Source organism: Gigantopelta aegis, chromosome 3, assembly GCF_016097555.1.
Source record: "Gigantopelta aegis isolate Gae_Host chromosome 3, Gae_host_genome, whole genome shotgun sequence".
In the NCBI taxonomy this organism is placed as follows: domain Eukaryota; kingdom Metazoa; phylum Mollusca; class Gastropoda; order Neomphalida; family Peltospiridae; genus Gigantopelta; species Gigantopelta aegis.
Genome location: NC_054701.1, coordinates 17,410,636 through 17,431,471, shown reverse-complemented (window position 1 = coordinate 17,431,471; position 20,836 = coordinate 17,410,636). Strand labels below are relative to the sequence as shown.

Genomic DNA, 20,836 nt, shown 5'->3' with positions numbered 1-20,836 from the left:
GCAGACGGCCGCAGTGGTCATGCCACACCACTCACTTTTTCATGTTACTCTGTTCAGAAATGGCATATTTTAACACCTGAAATTCAGAATTTTCTTGGGAAAACATGTTCTCCCCCCCCCCCCCCCCCCCCCCCCCCCCCCCAAAAAAAATAGAAAAAAAAAAGAAAGAGAAAAAACGTTTCGGGCCCACAAATAAATGTATTTTCATCCAGACATTCGCCCCATCCCTGCCCCTATTTTCAACCACTCCGTGGGATCTGTGTAACAGTCTTGAAAAGTGCACTTATCCTCCCTCTCCAGCTACATACGTGGGCAGGGCACCCACACTGTCTTTCAGTCGTGTTATGAAGCGACAGACGAATATATTAAAGGGACATTCCTGAGTTTGCTGCAATTTGTAAGATGTTATCGACTAACAGACACAAATTGTTATGCATGACCTTATATATATATATATATATAGATATATAGATATATATATATATATATATATGTATTTTGAAACAATTTTAAGAAAAATATCCTTTTAATGTTTCAATTATTCATCTACAGAAAGGCGCTGCTAAATATGACGTCATACATATTACGCCGTAACTTCAGTAAAAGGAGATTACTAATTACTTAAAGGGACATTCCTGAGTTTTCCTGCTGCAATTTTTAAGATGTTATCGACTAGCAGAGACGTTTTGACGACTGTAATTACATATCAAATATATTTTTCTGCCTAAAATATTAGTGGCTGTATATTAAACGTGTTTCTGATCGTTCTATTATTTGCACAAGGTTAAATTTCATGTTATTTCCTAAAATATTATTTTTTCGTAAGTATGATATTATTTGAAGACAAAATCCAGTTTGGGCTTTTTACAAATATTAAATGGACCAGAAACACATTGAATATACAGCCACTGATATTCTAAACAAGAGAATATATTTAATATGTAAGTTTAATCGTAGTAATATTTTATTAGTCGGAAACATCTTACAATGCAGCAAACTCAGGAATGTCCCTTTAATGTATTCGTATGTCGCTTCATAACACGACTTAAAGACAGTGTGGGTGTCCTGCCCACGTATGAGTAGCCTACCTCTCAATATAAAATCACGGCCAAGCTAGTACAAAGGTTCACCAACATATATATTATCTACATGATCAGTAGCAAGCTGGGCAAGATATTGCGTTCCCCACTAAAAAGCAATACATGCATTGCATTCACCTGCTAAACATTTATTCTTGAATAGGACTAACCGACACCTGAGGTGGTGTTTTGTGAACGCTGGTCTATAGACACAGAACCGGGGTCTTTTGTAACACCTCCACGACGACAACGAAACGGTCTCTGAGTATTTAGGTCATGCACAACAGTCGTTATTGTCCAGAACACACTTACGGCTCACACGAAGTCAGACACACAGAAAAACGGACATTAAAAATTTAGGTAAAACTACACCTTTGTCAAGAAACTGACGTATATCGATAACGTAAAGAATTAATTAATACAGTTTCTATTTTCTGTTAAGAATGCTTTATAAGACGGGTAAATACGTATGTTTATTCACGTGGAAAGGGAACGTGCTTCTGAGTATTTTAAAGTAGTGAGGGTGCGATCGCCCGGAAAAGGACATACATTTATTTGAGGGGTCAAAGGGCCTGAACCTGCCGAAAAAAAAAAAAAAGTTCAGTTGTTCAAATTCAACATGTCCAGCATTCTGAGCAAAACAACAGGCGGAGGGGGGGGGGGAGGGTCGACCCACTTGAATCCGTCACTGCCTATGGGAAATGATTTGGTGTAGTCCAAGCTACATTGGTTAAAAAATTGTTCGTAACCAAACCTATTTTGTATGAAACATACCGATCTTAAAATCTTAAGATGACGTCATGTATTAGAAGTTGTAAGACTTGAGCTTCACATGTAACTCTTCTTTATGAACTTGGATTTATAGAAGCCTGGGGAAAATGACTTATCTTCCCAAGTTATCAAACAGCGCCTTAGAGATCAATACAAAGCCAGGTTATTTACATCCTCACGCCTATTACTGTATTGTCACTATACAAAAGATTACACTTTTGAAAACTACTTGGATAACATTTAAATACTGAAGTTTCGTTGTCCATTTCATGCAAAATTTATATTATTATGTTTCAGCCAAAGACTGATTACAGCTGGGACAAATAGTCATTGACTGATTAACTGATTTATTTATTTATTTATTTAAATATTATTTATTTATCATCCCGAAAATGACTATGGAGCCAACAAAAACGTACATGATAAACTAATAGCATGAACATATTTTTTAGGTATTAAACAAAATTAAGTAAAGAGGGAATAATTTCTTAACTATTCACTATTTTGTTAAATGACGCGCCAAACACATTTTAATTACGGTTATATTGGCGTCGAACATATGGTTAAGAACCACAAAGACCAACAGAGGAAACCCGCTGCCGTCACTCAATGGGCTACTCCTATCCCCCCCCCCCCCAACCCCATTGTGCTATTTCTCGTTCCAGCCACTGCACCACGACTGGTATATCTAAGGTCGTGGTACGTACTACCCTGTCTGTGGGATGGTGCATATAAACTACCCCTTGCTGCTAACTGAAAAGAGTAGCCCATGAAGTGACGACAGCGGGTGTCCTCCCTCAATATGTGTGTGGTCCTTAACCATATGTCCGACGCCATATAACCGTAAATGAAATGTGTTGAGTGCGTCGTTAATAAACCATTTCCTTCCTTCCTTCCTATATAGAAATATGTGGCGTAAATAATTGTCGTCTGGCCAGACGCACCGGCAAATATTTATGGAGTAAAAACAGCTGCGGCTCTGATTGTTTGTAATATGAGACATTAATTATTTGTGCAAATATTATTATACACTGCCAATAAATTGTTATACATTTGTTATGCAGTATACACCAGAGCATATACACCAGAGGTTGAAACCAGTGCAGGGTACCCCCCAAAAATGTAATTACGAATTTCAAAGTCAGGGTTGTTAATAAAAACATTATTTTAACGCAGGTTGGCGTTTGCCCGAATTATTACGAAAATGCCCGAATCTGGATAGCAATATTTATTCGTTGCCCCCTGCCACTCTCCCCCTGTCTCGTACGCTTATGGCTGCTGGTATCAGTTTTATTTAAAAACGTTAACATTATCGGCAATAAGAATTGATTTGGTATATTGGAACCCGTTATGTTTTAATTAGGTATATTTAATCGATGTACAGTTTGTTAATATAATTGTCGTATGTGTGTGTGTGTGTGTCTCTCTCTCTCTCTCTCTCTCTCTCTCTCTCTCTCTCTCTCTCTCTCTCTCTCTCTCTCTCTCTCTCTCTCTCTCTCTGTCTGTCTCCCTGTGTGTGTGTGTGTGTGTGTGTGTGTGTGTGTGTGCGTGTATTTGCTTAAAGTAATAACAGAATTGAATTGATTCATGTTGTGATACGTGTGTTATTGAATACCTCGCGCTAGACTGAAACCTTTGTTATTGGATTCGTCTACATAATGGTCATTGTACAAGTGCGTGACTAGTAATTCGATCAGTGAGCCGAAATGTGAAGTAGAATAGCAGGTCGTAACAGGCTGTGTGTGACGGAAAGGGTGGGCTGAGAGAATCAAAACCTCCTGCTCCTTTTAACATATATTTTCAGGGAAAACACGACCTGACCGCTCTAGAAACTTCCCTGGCCATAGTCTAGACTTCGTTGCTTCACAATGTCCTGCCTACAGGGTTGAAAATTAACATAACCCTGGTTTCCAGCAGGGCCAGCTGAAGAAAAATCTTACTGGCCCTTCTCAAATTCAACTCCTCCTCCAATTACCACACTGAACATTAACTACGCTGTTAAATAATAACTGTGCTCACCGTATATATGAATAAAGTTAAAATTCGTATAAAACATGTTATTAAGTTTTAAACCCACAACTACTCAAATAACTTTAAAAAAAATAAAAAATCCAGTATAAATAAACATGTTTCTTTAGAAATTACCATTAAATTATATACAGATTAAATCTCAATTTTAATACAGGGGTGGATACAAGATGCAAGAACAGCCAATATATGCAGCTTGAGATGCATTTTCTTTTGAGTAAAATATAATACAGTACAAAGAGACTGAAGGTAGTAAACAAGTATGGGAGTGGCAGTCCTCTTTGTGGCTATGCAAGAGGGATGAAATTTCCAGTACTCCTATAGACGAGGCACTGGACAGAAATCCATGGGATCATCCATGTGTTTGTCAAATGCCCATTCGAATCTGTACTGTGCAGAGACACGGCCCTGATCATGTATTACGTTTATGTCATTCAGATTACCTTGGATGTTCCATCCTTTGCCTTAAAACATGTATCAGAAACGAAGATTTAACCTATGCAGTTTGATGGTACTTTGTAAATAATTTACTTTTTATTTTATACTGAAATGTTATGGGTTTAAAATTTAATAAATTAATATGTTTTATGTGAATTGTATCTGTATTCATTATAATGTAAATGCCAATCCATCGGTTCCAATTTGAAGCAATAGTCTTCCAAATGAATATGTTCTGTTTCAGAATTTTTTTATAGTGTGTGTGTGTGTGTGTGTGTGTGTGTGTGTGTATGTTGGTGCATGCACATGTGTTCGTTTAATTTGGATATTGTAAATGCTACAATAGTAGTCTAATAATAGAATAAATATCGACATATTTGTGAAAAAAATAAATCAAAACAAACATTTTACCAAAATATACGATGAACTTTTTATATTACAAAGCATAAAAACGTACTTATTGTTTATTATGGTAATCTTTGGACGGGTGTGTCACCATGTAAATCTTGGTTTCAAGATTTTAGATCTGATCTGTTTTTATTTCATGTTCTAGATCTTCTGCTGTCTGATCTGTAGTTCGCGCCATGTGTTTTGTCACATTCGTTTCAGTATCAGTGTCTTTCTTTTTTAACTGGCACCATACTCGCCAAACGGAATATCTTTGTAAAACATTTAGTCGACTTTCGCCAATGAAAGTCGCAACAGGTGACCGCGCGACTGCTAATTTTGAACCCCGGGAAAAATGGATAGGCAAAGAAATTGGGCAAATTAAGGGTTTCAAACAAAGAATGGTACATTGACCACTTGGTATAGAATTTATGAAGACTGTTTCTACTCCAATATATGTTGTTGTTTTTTCTCTAATATATCTATGTTTAGCTTCGCTTTTAAAATGTGTAATGTTTAACTGGATGTTTTGCACTTTAGATTTATATATATGTTTGGCTAAAAGTAACAAAATATCAAAAATAGTATCTGTTTTAGTATTTTCTTTAAAACGAGACACAAATCCATCGAAAGTTTTACAACAGTTCAATATCCAATTTAAAAGAAATTCCAACACGTTTGAACAATGGCACGTTCCCAAAGTAAATGTTCTATTGATTCTCTAATTGCATGACAATAAGTACAGTTCTCACTATCAATAATGTTTAGCGTGTTAGCAAAGGTATTGGTCCTGACAATTCTGTGCAATATGTTGGAACCATCTTAATTTTACTTCAACGGTGGTAACAAAGGGCAGGGTTCGAATTTCACCACGACACCAACGGCAATTCTCGCAGGTGCCCTCCTTACTTTCCGTTATCCCCCTATAATGTTACGGACAGACAAATATTTTTATTTACGTCTCACCATGTGTACACAAGGTTAAAACATTAAAATACAAAAATACAAGAATAAAACTACACAAGCCACTCCATACGGGATTACGAAAGACTGACATTAAAATAATACCTTAAATAATATATATACTAGTATATATATATATATATATATATATATATATATATATATATATATATTAAAGGGACATTCCCGAGTTTGCTGCATTGTAAGATGTTTTCGACTAATAAAATATTTCTACGATTAAACTTACATATTAAATATATGTTCTTGTTTATAATATCAGTGTCTGTATATTCAGTGTGTTTCTGGTCGTCTTAATATTAGTAAGAAGTCCAAACTGGATTTTTTCCTTTAAATAATTTCGTACGTACGAAATTTTTTTTTTTTAGGAAAAAAAATGAAATGTAACCTAGTACAAATATTAGAACGATTAGAAACACGTTTAATATACAGCCATTAATATTGTATGCCGAAAAATATATTTGATATGTAATTACATTCGTCAAAAGGTCTCTGTTAGTCGATAATATCTTTAAAAATGCAGCAAACTCAGGAATGTCCCTTTAATATACACACACACACACACACACACACACACACACACACACACACTAAATAGGTATTACATATTATAAACAATAAAAAGGGCTTAACGTCGAGTTAAAGTAGAACATCATTTTTAAACATATTAATATATATATAATACAAATATGCAAATTAAGAATACAACTGCCTGACGTCGACACAAAATTAAAAATAGGTGTCGACGCAAGAATAACGTTATTTACAACAGTTTAAGTTCACGACATTTATAAATATATTCTTTGTGACTTACACATTAGTAATTTTAAATATCGTATTAACCAATATATATATATATAGTCGACTTGGCAATATGAGACGTTGCGGACACGAACACTCTTCATTCTGTCAAGCCGGTCCTGAGAGTGGCAGTCTTCCTACTGGCGGTGCAGGAAGGATGAATTAGTCTTGTGTCCGCATATTTGACGGATTCATTTATTTTAACCCTCTAGTACCCAAGTACTCAAAATAAATTCCAAAAATTATCATACTCATTCAGGTGTAAGCGTATATATATAGGTAATGTATAAAATCAGGCAATCTGTAGAATGCCTGGAATATTCAGGCAATCTGTAAAGTGCCTGCTTCACTCAGGCAATCTGTATATTGCCAGTGCACCACGACTGGTATATCAAAGGCCGTGGGAAGTACTCATGTTTAAAACGCATGGCTGCATGTGAGATGTTGTTGTGGGTGGCAGAAAGTGTATTTTAACATTGCTCATTGCCACGCATACGTCATCGTCAGGGGCAATATGTGAAAGGGACATTATTTAAAAGAAGTCAAACATGTCGGCCCTTCGCCTTCATTTTTGTTGTTGAAGTTATCAAGCCATTCCCTGAATAACAAGAATCAAGTCATTCCCTGAATAACTGTCATCCAAGCCTTCTTGTTAGAATCAAGCCATTCCCTGAATAACAAGCCTGCCATCCAAGCCTTCTTGTTAGAGTCAAGTCATTCCCTGAATAATCAGCCTGCCATCCAAGCCTTCTTTTAGAGTCAGCATGCCTGTCATCCAAGCCTTCTTGTTAGAATCAAGTTTAATGAATAACTTCCCTTCTTGTTAGAATCAAGCCAACAAGTCTGTCATCCAAGCCTTCTTGTTAGAACGATACTCAGCGTATAACTCAACATTGAAGTGTTTGAAGCATCGCGGGCGTTTACTTTTCCCTATAACCAACAGCCTCATTTTCTCACTTCCGTCAGCATTTGCACAAATAGCAAGCGTGATTCTTGTTTTCAGTTTCTTAGTCCCCTTGACAAACTCACTGGTTGTAAGTGATCTGTCGGGAACCATGTCAAAAAACAACCCAGTCTCATCCATATTAAAAACGTCACGGGGTGCGTATTGTATCATCATCTCACAGCACGGGCTTTTTCGGTACCAGGTTTGATCAGGTCTTGAGGGACACCAGCACTTTCTCCGCTCATTTTGTAGTTAGCAATTCCGTAGCGATGCTTAAAACGACTCATCCATCCGTTTGAATATTGAAACTCTGTACCGATGTCAAGCTGCCTGCCAAAGAATTTAGCTTTATGACGTAAAATGTCTTGAGTAACTGTAATGTTCTTTGCACGTGCTGAGGTAAACCATAAGAAAAGCGCCTTTTCCATTTCTTCATGCTTTGCCGGACGAAACCGTTTTGCAGCCAGAGCCGAGTCAGACATATCGACTAACCATTTTTCACTATCATGCAAAATATCACTAACCGTTCGTCTTTTTATAGGCTTTGCCCAATTGACTGTAAAATGATCTGCAATTTCCTGTTGCGATTTTTCTGGATAAGTTTTGGAAAATTCACAGATTTCACGTTTTTCCTTTGCCGTTAACGATAACCTTGGCCGCTTAGTCGCCATGTTCGTAGCGGTTCCAAAATTATGTACATGTAACTCTCAAATCGAGGTTTGAATTTGGTTCGTCCTAAATTACGAGGGAGGGAGGTACGGAGGCATGTTTGTTTAGAGTTACTAAAATTTTCAAACACAATCTCTCATTTTTATCTATAGAGTTAATAAAATCATTTTGAAGTTGGTCTTAACATTACAAAATCATTAATAATTATAAGGGGATAAAAACGTAACTTGATTTTGCATTAAAAACGTAACTTGATTTTGCATTCCTTAATTTTTGAACGGCCCATCACTGTGTGTCAAGTGCTCTGTGACGTCATGCATTCGGAGAATGTGTGGCTGCCAGTCTATGAACACGCAGACGCATGTGGTTAATCGTTTGGCACACGTCGGCGATATCAAGGTACCGATTTAAACTAGTTTCAGTAATGTCATGCCAAATCCGTTTCATCTCGAATTGATGAAAACAATTACAAGTTTTTAAAAACCCATAGTTTTTATTATTTAAGTACGACCCAAAGTAAAACTACAAGTGTAGGTTTGATTGTTTATTTTCTTGTGGACAAGATCAATGGATGGCGGTATATCGGGCTATTTTACAATGCATTTGTATTAGAATGTGTTGTCGGATTCGTTGTCGGATGGCAAATAGCGGGGGACGGTATAACGGGGTAAATGTGCATGCATTTATACTGGAATATTCAGGCAATCTGTAAAATGCTTGCTTCACTCAGGCAATCTGTATATTGCCAGTGCACCACGACTGGTATATCAAAGGCCGTGGGAAGTACTCATGTTTAAAATGCAGTTATTTCCTTTGATCGTAGATTAGTTTGAAACGTTGAGTTGCAGTCGCGCGTTCTTTCTTCAAAGCGATGGGCTGGGGTGTTATACACACATTCTTTTCTTCCCTACTGGCCACCGCTTAAGTGCATCTACACATTCCTTTCGTTTATCCGTCAAACAGCCGTTGAATAAACTAACGGGGAGTATCATTTCCCCTTAAGTTATAAAGCTGAAATAAATAAAAAAGTAGACCTACTATTCCTCATATAAAACAGTTAGCGTATGATATGTTATAACTTATATGTATTGGGTAAGCAGTGGCGTAGCTAGGGGAACACTGGGTCCATGCCCCCCCCCCCCCCCCACACATCATTTTTTTTTTTTTTTTTTTTTTTTTAGTGTATTATTAAATTTTATAAAATAATACATAGTAACATGCATACTGTGTGTTACCCCCCGCCCCACCTCAGCACACCCCAATATAAAACACAATTGTGTGTAAGAAGCAAAAACAAGGGTGTGAAAATTGACTGAAGGGCCAAAAAAAAAAAAAAATATATAATAATAATAATAAAATAATATGTTAGTGTTTACACAGTATAAAATATCTTCGGATGATATCACAGCTGAATAAATGTGAGATAGCAATAGAAGTAATAGGCCTATCTATTGTGAAAATGTATCACAATTATCAATGTACACCAAATTAATTACCTATTAAATGCGTAAATAAAATTAATATACTCGATACATAATTTGTTGTCCGGGAAAGTTACAGCTCTGTAGTCTGAACAGGGGCGGCACTTTTCAAAGAGGTACGGCCGTACCATTTGTTTTGTGACTTATATTTGTTGTATCTGTGAAAATGTCCTTCACAGGTGATTTTTAAATGAGAGTCGAGTCGTTTCGAGCCGTAGGCTTACCACTATTTGTTACAGTGTGCTGCCCTTGCTGAAGGTTCAATGGTCCGAAGGTTCAACCCTAACCCTGTAGTCAGTCTCACAGGGAACGCCCTTTTTTCATACTATGGAATTTGCTAGAAGTTATTTATTTTTGAGCCTATGGATTTGCCAATTGCACACAAAAAATAGTTTGTTTTGTTTTGTTGTTTTTTGTTTGGTTTTTTGTACAATCAGAAATTAAGAAAAAAAGCGGCAGGCAACGGCCCCCCCCCCACCCTCCCCCTCTAGTCCCTCCTTAATTTAATTTAAATCAAGTCTGAACCACATTTTTAACAACTACAATAAATGGCTATCCTACTATTAATAATCGACAATGGCGTACGGCCATTATTTTATTTGGGGGGGGGGGGGGGGGCGCATCCTACACTAAGTCCATCCCACAGGGTACCTCTTTTTCCATACTATGGAATTTACTACAAGTTATTTATTTCTGAGCGGACTGATTTGTAAATTCCACACAAAAATAGTATTTGTTTCTTTTGTTTATTTTGAAAACACTTTTAGTTTTCTTCTTACGCCGAACCATACTGAAATTATTGACATGTATATATATATAATGATGGGACGGACTACACATGTATGTATGTATGTATGTATGTATGTATGTATGTGCGTATGTAAACAAAACTATGTATGTGTGATTTTATAAAATGTAATACATAAAAAGAAATTATCATTCCATTATTAGTAAGGAATATTTTATATTCATCATTCCACACATACTTCACTCACCTCCTATGTAGCGGGTGTTGCAACTTGTGTAGAGACTTAGAGCAGCTTGCAGAATGGTACATACACTATTCACTGTCACAATGAATCTAAAGTCTAGGTCAGGTCAACCTTGTGATTAAACAGATTACACTCAGGTCACAAATGTCGATCGCGTGACGCGTTAAAACTGAAAATGGCGTGCCTAATTTTGTCGGTACGTATTAACTGTATTAGTAGTTAATACATTCCTGTCCAGGCCTTTACCTGTCGCACATCAGGGGACGGGGGGTGGGAGGGGGAGAGGAGGGTTCTCATGCACTTCTCTAAATAAAATAATAATAAAAATAATGGAAGAAAAAGAAAAGAAATACGATTCACAAAGTTATTACCCTACCCCAGCCACAGAAACAAGCTAGGTTCAACTATTATTAGCAATGGGAATTGGTTTGGTACACTGGAACCTCCAATACACCTCATATATACGAGGAAGTATTTTATAACAAGATCGCACATTTGATGCAGGACAAATTCGAAGGTATGTTCACTTTTATTTTACAATAATCACGAAATCAAAGAAAGCTTGTTTTGTTTAAAGACACCACTAAAGAACATTGATTTATTAAGCATTGCCGATTGGATGTAAAACATTTGTTAATATTGACATAGAGTCTTAGAGAGGACAACCGCAAGCTGTATTTTATAGGCACCATCCCACACACAGGGTAGCACATACCACGGTCTTTGATACAAAAGGTCATGGCGTACTGGCTGAAATAAAGAAATACCCCAATGATCCCACCGACAGGGATCGATTCCAGATCGACCGCGGATCAGAAGAGCGCTCTACCACTGGGCTACGTCACCAGTATAATCCGTTATGTTATCTACTGAAGATAGCTTCGTTGTTTGAAATCAAGTAATTTTGTAGGTCACCACACGGGGTACAGTACACGTGTTGGTGTCCAGTTGTCGATATCTTATCGCACAATAGTTGCTGTACAAGTATGACCAGCATTTAATATCCAGGGCCGTAGCTAGCGTCGGGGGACAAGGGGGCAGATCCCCCCCCCCCCCCCACAGAAAACATCCGGAAAGCATTATAGAAACTTAAAGAAAATTATCTTCTTAGCCGTTTAAGGCATTTTAGGCTCTTAACTACTCAGTTGCCCCATCCCTCCCCCGAATAAAAAAATCCTAGCTACGGCATCTTAGGAAGAAATGAGGCCAGGATTTTGTAAGGGGATGGGGGGGGGGGGGGGGGGGGAGGGAGCGTCAAATGTATGTCAGCGTTGCTGGTCGTTAGCTAGGCTACTATTTAAAGTTTGTTTTAAAACGAGTGGTTCCAAAACGTATCTAACGAGCCTAGTTGTATGGAATACAGTGTCAGACAACGATTAGTAAAGTCGGTGATATCAAACGGACATGAGTGAAGCAGTTTGTATCTTGCATGATGTCAGAACCCAGCGTCAGGACAATGATTAGTAAATTCGGTGATATCAAACGGACAAGAGTGAAGCAGTTTATTTCTTGCATGACGTCAGAACCCAGCGTCAGGACAACGATTAGTAAATTCGGTGATATCAAACGGACATGAGTGAAGCAGTTTATTTCTTGCATGACGTCAGAACCCAGCGTCAGGACAACGATTAGTAAATTCGGTGATATCAAACGGACATGAGTGAAGCAGTTTATTTCTTGCATGACGTCAGAACCCAGCGTCGGGACAACGATTAGTAAAGTCGGTGATATCAAACGGACATGAGTGAAGCAGTTTATTTCTTGCATGACGTCAGAACCCAGCGTCAGGACAACGATTAGTAAATTCGGTGATATCAAACGGACATGAGTGAAGCAGTTTATTTCTTGCATGACGTCAGAACCCAGCGTCGGGACAACGATTAGTAAAGTCGGTGATATCAAACGGACATGGCTGAAGCAGTTTGTTTCTTGCATGACGTCAAAAACCAGCGTCGGGACAACGATTAGTAAAGTCGGTGATATCAAACGGACATGAGTGAAGCAGTTTGTTTCTTACATGACGTCAAAAACCAGCGTCAGGACAACGATTAGTAAAGTCGGTGATATCAAACGGACATGAGCGAAGCAGTTTGTTTCTTACATGACGTCAAAAACCAGCGTCAGGACAACGATTAGTAAAGTCGGTGATATCAAACGGACATGAGCGAAGCAGTTTGTTTCTTACATGACGTCAAAAACCAGCGTCAGGACAACGATTAGTAAAGTCGGTGATATCAAACGGACATGAGCGAAGCAGTTTGTTTCTTACATGACGTCAAAAACCAGCGTCAGGACAACGATTAGTGAAGTCGGTAATATCAAACGGACATGAGCGAAGCAGTTTGTTTCTCACATGACGTCAACAACTAGCGTCTCTGGCAGGAGCCCGGGGCACTTCAGGTTCGGGGGCCTTTCAACATAGAAATTAAATTACATGACAAATAAAAAATGAACTAATTTTATAATAATAATAATTATTTTTGTTTATATATATAATGGAAGTCCTTAGTCTGGGAGGCCCCTCTGGAAAAGGGACCCAGGAAAATGCCCTCTTTGCCCCCTTACAAATCCGGCACGGCGTGCCTGAACCTCTTTTGAATACAGGCTCGTTAATAAAGTTACAAGTAAAACAGTGTGTGTGTGTGTGTGTGTGTGTGTGTGTGTGTGTGTGATATATATATATATATATATATATATATATATATATATATATATATATATATATATATATATACCAGGTGGTGTCGTGGTTAGGCCATCGGACATTAGGCTGGTAGGTACTGGGGTCGCAGCCCGGTACCGGCTCCCACCAAAAGCGAGTTTTAACGTTCAACGTGTACGTTTAAGACTACTACACGCTGTTCTCTCTTACTAACCATTAACAACTAATAACTAACCCACTGTCCTGGACAGACAGACCAGATAGCTGAAATTTTTGCCCAGGACAGCGTGCTTGAACCTTAATTGCATTTTAGCACAAATATAAGCTGAATTGAAATATGATATGTGTGTGTGCGCGCGCGTGTGTGTGTTTGTGTGTTTTGATGTATCTATGTATATATATGTTTGCGTGTTTCTTCATACCCCAGTGAAGTAAAAGACAAACCTTATAATTAAATATTAAATTTGAGATGTATGTACTAATAATAATAACAACAACAATTCATATTTTAGTTTGATTATTGATTTATTGATTTATTTTTTATTTATTTATTATTTTTTGTTGTTGTTGTTGTTCATCTTCTTTTTCTTAAGGGGAAATTATACGATTCGGTGAACATTTAAAAGTGATTACACCCCTTGAACGTTTCACAGTTATAAAGATGTCTTTGTATTCAGAGCTGTATTAGTGCTCACACCGACTAGCCTCAGACCTTGGGCGCCATATTTTAGGGTGAAGTACAAAGTCTTGTAAAAAGAAAGCCCTCTTTTCCACTAAGTAGCACTGCCGTATGAAGCTGGGGGGGGGGGGGGGGGGGGGGGGGGGGGGGGGGCTAGGGGACATGTGCTCCCCACACTTTGTAGCAGCGCCAATGGTTTATTTAAGAATTGAACGTTATATTTTTGACGTTCATGCAATGATAAACACGAAAACCGTTTTACACACTGTATGAATGGTGTAGACAACGCAGTAAATAGATACGAGATATACGACCTAGATTCCCCCGCCCTTCTCAAGCAATGAAGACGACATAATACATGTACAATACTCAGTGCGATCTTTCAGATGTACGTGTAGGTCCATACAAATTAATTCAGCATCGGTTAGTCATGAACAGTCAAGTCAAATCCACAGCGGCCCACCCAACCGTTTAGTTTGCAGATTGCCTGCCAATGCTGGAAATATTCTATACGTTGTATGTGAAAACCTCATCACTGTACATTGTCTTTCCAAGACATGGAACTACAACCTTTCTTGATTTTTGCCAAGTGTGCTGACTTCTGCTATACATTTCCTTTCAGATGTGTTTATTGAAAACCTACCCAGCAAGAAATCATCAAGGGACATTAACTGCTGCCCATTGAGAATGGTTTGAGTCTTGCGCAGAAGTGCTTGGGATTAGAGCATTCTCCTCTGCCATTGGATTTCTGCTGCTAGGACTACAACTATTAGAAGTAACATCTTAAAGGGACATTCCTGAGTTTTCAGATTTCGTACGTACAAAAACATTTATTTTAGGAAATAAAATGAAATTTAATCTAGTACGAATATTAGAACGACCAGAAACACATTTAATATACAGCCACTACTACTTTATGCAAAACATATATTTGATATGTAATTAAAATCGTTAAAAAGTCTCTGCTAGTCAATAACATCTTAAAACCTGCAACAAACTCAGGACTGTCCCTTTAAGGAATCTTATCATGTCACCTGACTTGGAAGAAGAAGAAGAAGAAGAAGTTTGTTTTATTTAACGACGCCACTAGAGCACATTGATTTTTTATCTTATCATCGGCTATTGGACGTCAAACATATGGTCATTCTGACACTGTTTTTTTTAGAGGAAACCCACTGTCGTCACATAGGCTACACTTTTAAGACAGGCAGCAAGGGATCTTTTATTTGCGCTTCCCACAGGCAGGATAGCACAAACCATGGCCTTTGTTGAACCAGTTATGGATCACTGGTCGGTGCAAGTGGTTTACACCTACCCATTGAGCCTTGCGGAGCACTCACTCAGGGTTTGGAGTCGGTATCTGGATTAAAAATTCCATACCTCGACTGGGATCCGAACCCAGTACCTACCAGCCTGTAGACCGATGGCCTAACCACGACGCCACCGAGGCCGGTCTGACTTGGAAGATGTCCTGGGGAGTGACATTATACCTGTACTCATTATTGTATAACAATAGGTCTTCATTATTTCTCAACCGTTTCATAAAGTGCCAAAATTAACAGGATTATCATTTATTTGTTACAACAATTAAAAAACAATACCAAAAAAAATTCTAAATTGTCCTGGTATCTAGCTACATACAATAAGAGAAACTAATGACCTTACGAATCTGAACAAGGCAAATTGTGTCCAGATGACACGTGCGTTACACAATAAGTTACGTGTGTTACCTTGGGTGTCACGTGTGTTACCATGGTTTATGAAAAAACGTGTTAATCTTTTTTTTAATTCATCTCTTGAACAAGAAGCCTTCACTAGATGCTAACAGAGAATCCAGCTTGTCACCAGATTCTCTCTCGGAGTTCTGCAGTAAATTAAACTTTTGTACTGTAAAAGTAACACACGTGATATTTGTACCGCCACCCCTGACAAAAGGCACAGTATCACTGAAATTTGAAAATATAACGAACAGTTGTTTATACAGATTTGGAGACTGATATTTAGTCCATTGTTGAACATCACTAATTTGGTTTAATTTCTAACATTTTGCTTTGTGTATGTTGATAGAGCTATCGTCTTTGCAATTTAGCATTTTCCCAGTCCACTCAAGATAATGCGATATGCTGAAATAGTGGTTAACAGGTTACATATATCAATTATACAGTTCGGTTTAGTTATCTGGGGCATTTGGCCTTGCAAACTAACAATAAACCACAATCAGAAAGTATGTTTTAGATTTTCACTCTGATGTTGATATTTTCGTGGAACTGCCCATATCCGTGTGTATGCTAATGAGAGTCTCTACCGTTCTCTCTCGCGCGCTCTCTCTCTCTCTCTCTCTCTCTCTCTCTCTCTCTCTCTCTCTCTCTCTCTCTCCCTCCCTGCCTCTCTCTCTCCTCTCCCTCCTCTCCTCCTCTCCTCTCTCTCTCCCCCCTCTCACTCTCTCCTCTCTCTCTCTCTCTCTCTCTCTCTCTCTCTCTCTCTCTCTCTCTCTCTCTCTCTCTCTCTCTCTCTCCTTATATATGCTTTTGTGTTAGTGTGTCTGTGCTTGTGTGTAAATGTATTGTGAATGAACGAATAATTAATTTTAAAAAAAACAACTCAAAGAAAGCTACTGACAAAGATTCGCCTAAATGAATTGCTAAGTTTCATACTTCACTCACCTCCTATGTAGCGGGTGTTGCAACTTGTGTAGAGACTTAGAGCAGCTTGCAGAATGGTACATACACTATTCGCTATCACAATGAATCTAAAGTCTAGGTCAGGTCAACCTTGTGATTACACAGATTACATTCGGGTCACAAATATCGATCGTGTGATGCGTTAAAACTGAAAATGGCGTCCTAATTTTTCGGTACGTATTAGCTTTATTAATAGTTAATACATTCCTTTCCGAGCCTCTACCTGTCACACATCAGGGGAGGGGGGATAGGGAGAGGAGGGTTCTCATGCACTTCTCTAAATAAAATAATAATAAAAATAATGGAAGAAAAAAGAAAGAAATACGATTCACAAAGTTATTACCCTACCCCAGCCACAGAAACAAGCGAGGTTCAACTATTATTAGCAATGGGAATTGGTTTGGTACACTGGTACCTCCAATACACCTCATATATACGAGGAAGTATTTTATAACAAGATCGCTCATTTCACTTTTATTTTAAAATAATCACGAAATCAAAGAAAGCCTGTTTTGTTTAACGACACCACTAAAGAACATTAATGTATTAAGCATTGCCGATTGGATGTAAAACATTTGTTAATATTGACATATAGTCTTAGAGAGGACCAACCGCAAGGTGTATTATATAGGCACCATCCACAGACAGGATAGCACATACCACGGCATTTGATACAAAAGGTCATGGTGTACTGGCTGTCAAAAAAAGAAATACCCCAATGATCCCACCGACGGCGATCGATTCCAGATCGACCGCGCATCAGACGAGCGCTCTACCACTGGGCTACGCCCCCCCCCCCCCCCCCCCCCCCCATGTAATCCGTTCTGTTATCTGCTGAAGACTGCTTCGTTGTTTGAAATCAAGAAAGTTTTTAGGTCACCACACGGGGTACAGTACACGTGTTGGTCTCCAGTTGTAGATATCTTATTGCACAATAGTTGCTGTACAGGCATGATCAGCATTTAATAACCAGGGCCGTAGCTAGCGTGGGGGGCAAGGGGGCAGATCCCCCCGCCCCCGAAAAAAATCCGGAAAGCATTATAGAAACTTAAAGGAAATTCTCTTCTTAACCGTTTAAGGAGTTTTAGACTATTAACTATTCAGTTGCCCCCTGCCCCCCCCCCCCCCCAACAAAAAACCCTAGCTATGGCCCTGATAACTATTGCATCGGAATTTATGTATTACTCCAGCGGGCTCTCCTAACGTATCTTACGAGCCTAGTTGTGTGGAATACAGTGTCAGACAATGAGTAGTCGGTGATATCAAACGGACTTTATTTATTACCCCAGCGGGCTCTCCTAACGTATCTAACGAGGCTAGTTGTGTAGTATACTTTATTTACTACCCCAGCGGGGTCTCCTAACCAGGGAAATAAAAATAATAATGCTCTGGATTAATAAACAGAATATCAAACTCGCTATTATGTATTATCAAGTTTATTCTTTAAATTTTGTTTTGTTTAAAGACACCACTGGAGCACATAGATTTATTAATCATCGGCTACCGGATGTCAAACATTTGATAATTCTGACAGGTTGTCTCAGAGAGGAAACCGGCTACATTTTTCCATTAGCAAGGGATCTTTTATATGCACCATCCCACATACAGGATAGCACATACCATGGCCTTTGATATACCAGTCGTGGTACACTGGCTGGGACGAGAAATAGTCGAATGGGCCCACCAACGGGAATCGATCCCAAACCGACCGCGCATCAAGCGATCGATTTACCACTGGGCTACGTATCAAGTTTAAAACCCACGTGAATAACGTTCGTTTGTCACTCGCTAAAGCTCATGACAAAGTAAACTTATTCTCTATGTACTGCACCTGTACTACAGTTATTAGAACCAATACAATAATTACAACTGCTACTACTATTACTACTACTACTACAACAACAACAACAACAACAACATCTACTACTACTACTCCTAGTACTGCTACTATTATTATTATTATTATTATTAATATTACAACTACTATTGTTACTACTGCTACTACTATTACTAACACTACTACTTCTACCAATACTACTACCGTTACCACTAGTACTACTACTACTACTACTACTATAGATATCATTACTACGGCTGGTTCTACTACTACTACTAGTTCTATTACTACCAATGTACTGTTACAACTTCCACTACAAATGCTGTTTTTGCTACTATTATAATACGATATTAGTGTGCCATCAAGAACAGATATGTGATTACAGTCCTGTTTTAGATCAGAAGCTGTGAAATATTGGAATCTACTCAAAACAACATTCTCTAAAACATCCACCAAGAGATGGTTAAAGGTACGTTTAGTGACCTGGACATTGTTGGTGAGAATGGGACGAGAAGCGCAAACCGCCTGGACCTGGTCGCGTTTTCATCTTACTTCCGGCCGATGCTGACATCAGAATCGATTGGGCGTCTTAAATCTGCCCACTGTCTCGGTGTCGTTGTTCCTTCTTTATAAAGGCTTTAGGGTTTACGCTCCCTACCATTACCAAATACTTATAATTTTCTGTTTCGATAGTTTTTAGACAGCGAGACGGTAGGACGTGTTTTGTCGGAGCTCCGCCAATCTTAATATCTTCAATATCCTGTTTCTTTTGTTTTAATTTTTAATCAGTTATAATATGTAAATTTCTTTATTAATTCATATATATGTACATGTGAAGAATGCGAGAATACCGTTGCAGTGAAATATCGGTGAAAAAGAAGAGAACTGTTGTTAATGACGAGAATACATGTGGTTCCAACATGGCGGCAAGCCGTTTCTACAGAAGTACACCACAGAAAACGCCAGTCAGTTCTGATTTACATGGGAGTGGATTGCCGACATTTCCAAAACATTGTACTACTGGAAACAATGTTATTATCAGCGAGCTGCTTTGTTTTGTAATAAACAAAATGGATGTATTACCGCATGATACCATTGTAAAATTGTGTTCTGATGTTTTTACAGATCACGAAGTTGAGAATGCTAAGACAATCTTATTTGACCTTTGCTACAATACGGAAAGTTGTGGACGTATGATAAAACGAAAGGGTGTTGAAAAGAAAAAGAATAACATTTATGATATTTTGAATTTGCTGCATAACACTGAACCAGATGATGTACCATGCTTCGCTGCGAAAGATCTGAATAAACTGCCGCCAATTCTTTACAATCACATGGACATGGACATTATTTTGAAGGAACTTGAAATAATGAAAGGCAGTATTGCCTCTTTGCAAACAGCCCAGATGGCCACTGCTGAGATATGTCGAAGTACATTCCAGAATAAAAATGATTGTGCATGTTCAGTGGGGTTGGCTGTCGATGTAAGCCAAGGAAATGATGAAGATACTGATATTGTGAGTACTTCACCCGTGAACGATTGTGTACACGACACTGGTTTAGAGGCGGAAACAGTCACACCTAGCGACATTAATATCTTGAAACAAAGCCAAAATGTAATAACTGAAAAGGAAGATGGTGAACTAGATGACAGCATAACACATGCAAAACAGCTGATACGAAATTGCAAAACCCCTAATAGGCAATCGAGCCCAGTACGACCAGATGAGCCTTTATCTCATGTTACCAGGGAGATGTCTCAACACACAGGGACTGCACGCAGTTTTGCTGATATGGCTAGTGGATTGGCATCTAATGGCATGGAGCTGAATAGAGAAAAGAAAACAAGACAAGCTGTTCCGCACAGAAGTGGTGTTGATTCAGAGGGATTAAAGTTTGTTGGTCCGAAGCGAAAAAAGCCGGTAGTAATAGGAACCGCACAGTCATCGGCACTGCGGGGAGTCAAATCTACACCGGTACCCGTTTTCGTAACCAGATTAGCGCCGGGAACTAAGGAGTCGGACATACTTGATTACGTAAGGTCAGTGCTGGGGATTGATGTCTGGTGTGAAAAACTCAGAACACGATATGACACCTATTCGTCGTTTAAAATCCTTGTTGACTCCAAAAACATCGATAAACTAATGAGTCCTAACGTGTGGCCAGAAAAAGTTTTAGTTTAAAAGTTTTATGTGATACGACATTAGCAAATATCATGAAAGAAGAAATTAAGATATGCTCATACAACTGTCGGTCTCTTAAAACATCGGCGCCAGATATTCGTGAATTATGTGATGCTAATGATATATGTTTGTTGCAGGAGCACTGGTTAGCAGACTATGATTTGTCAAAACTCTCTTACATACACGATGATTTTTATGCTCGAGGGGTATCTGCTATGGAT

General features: G+C 38.5%; 1 protein-coding gene across 2 annotated transcripts in view; it reads right to left on the bottom strand.

Moving 5' to 3' along the window:
* The window catches only part of LOC121367618, a 214,510-nt gene that overhangs the window by 78,928 nt on the left and 114,746 nt on the right, over positions 1-20,836 (bottom strand). The window lies entirely within an intron of this gene.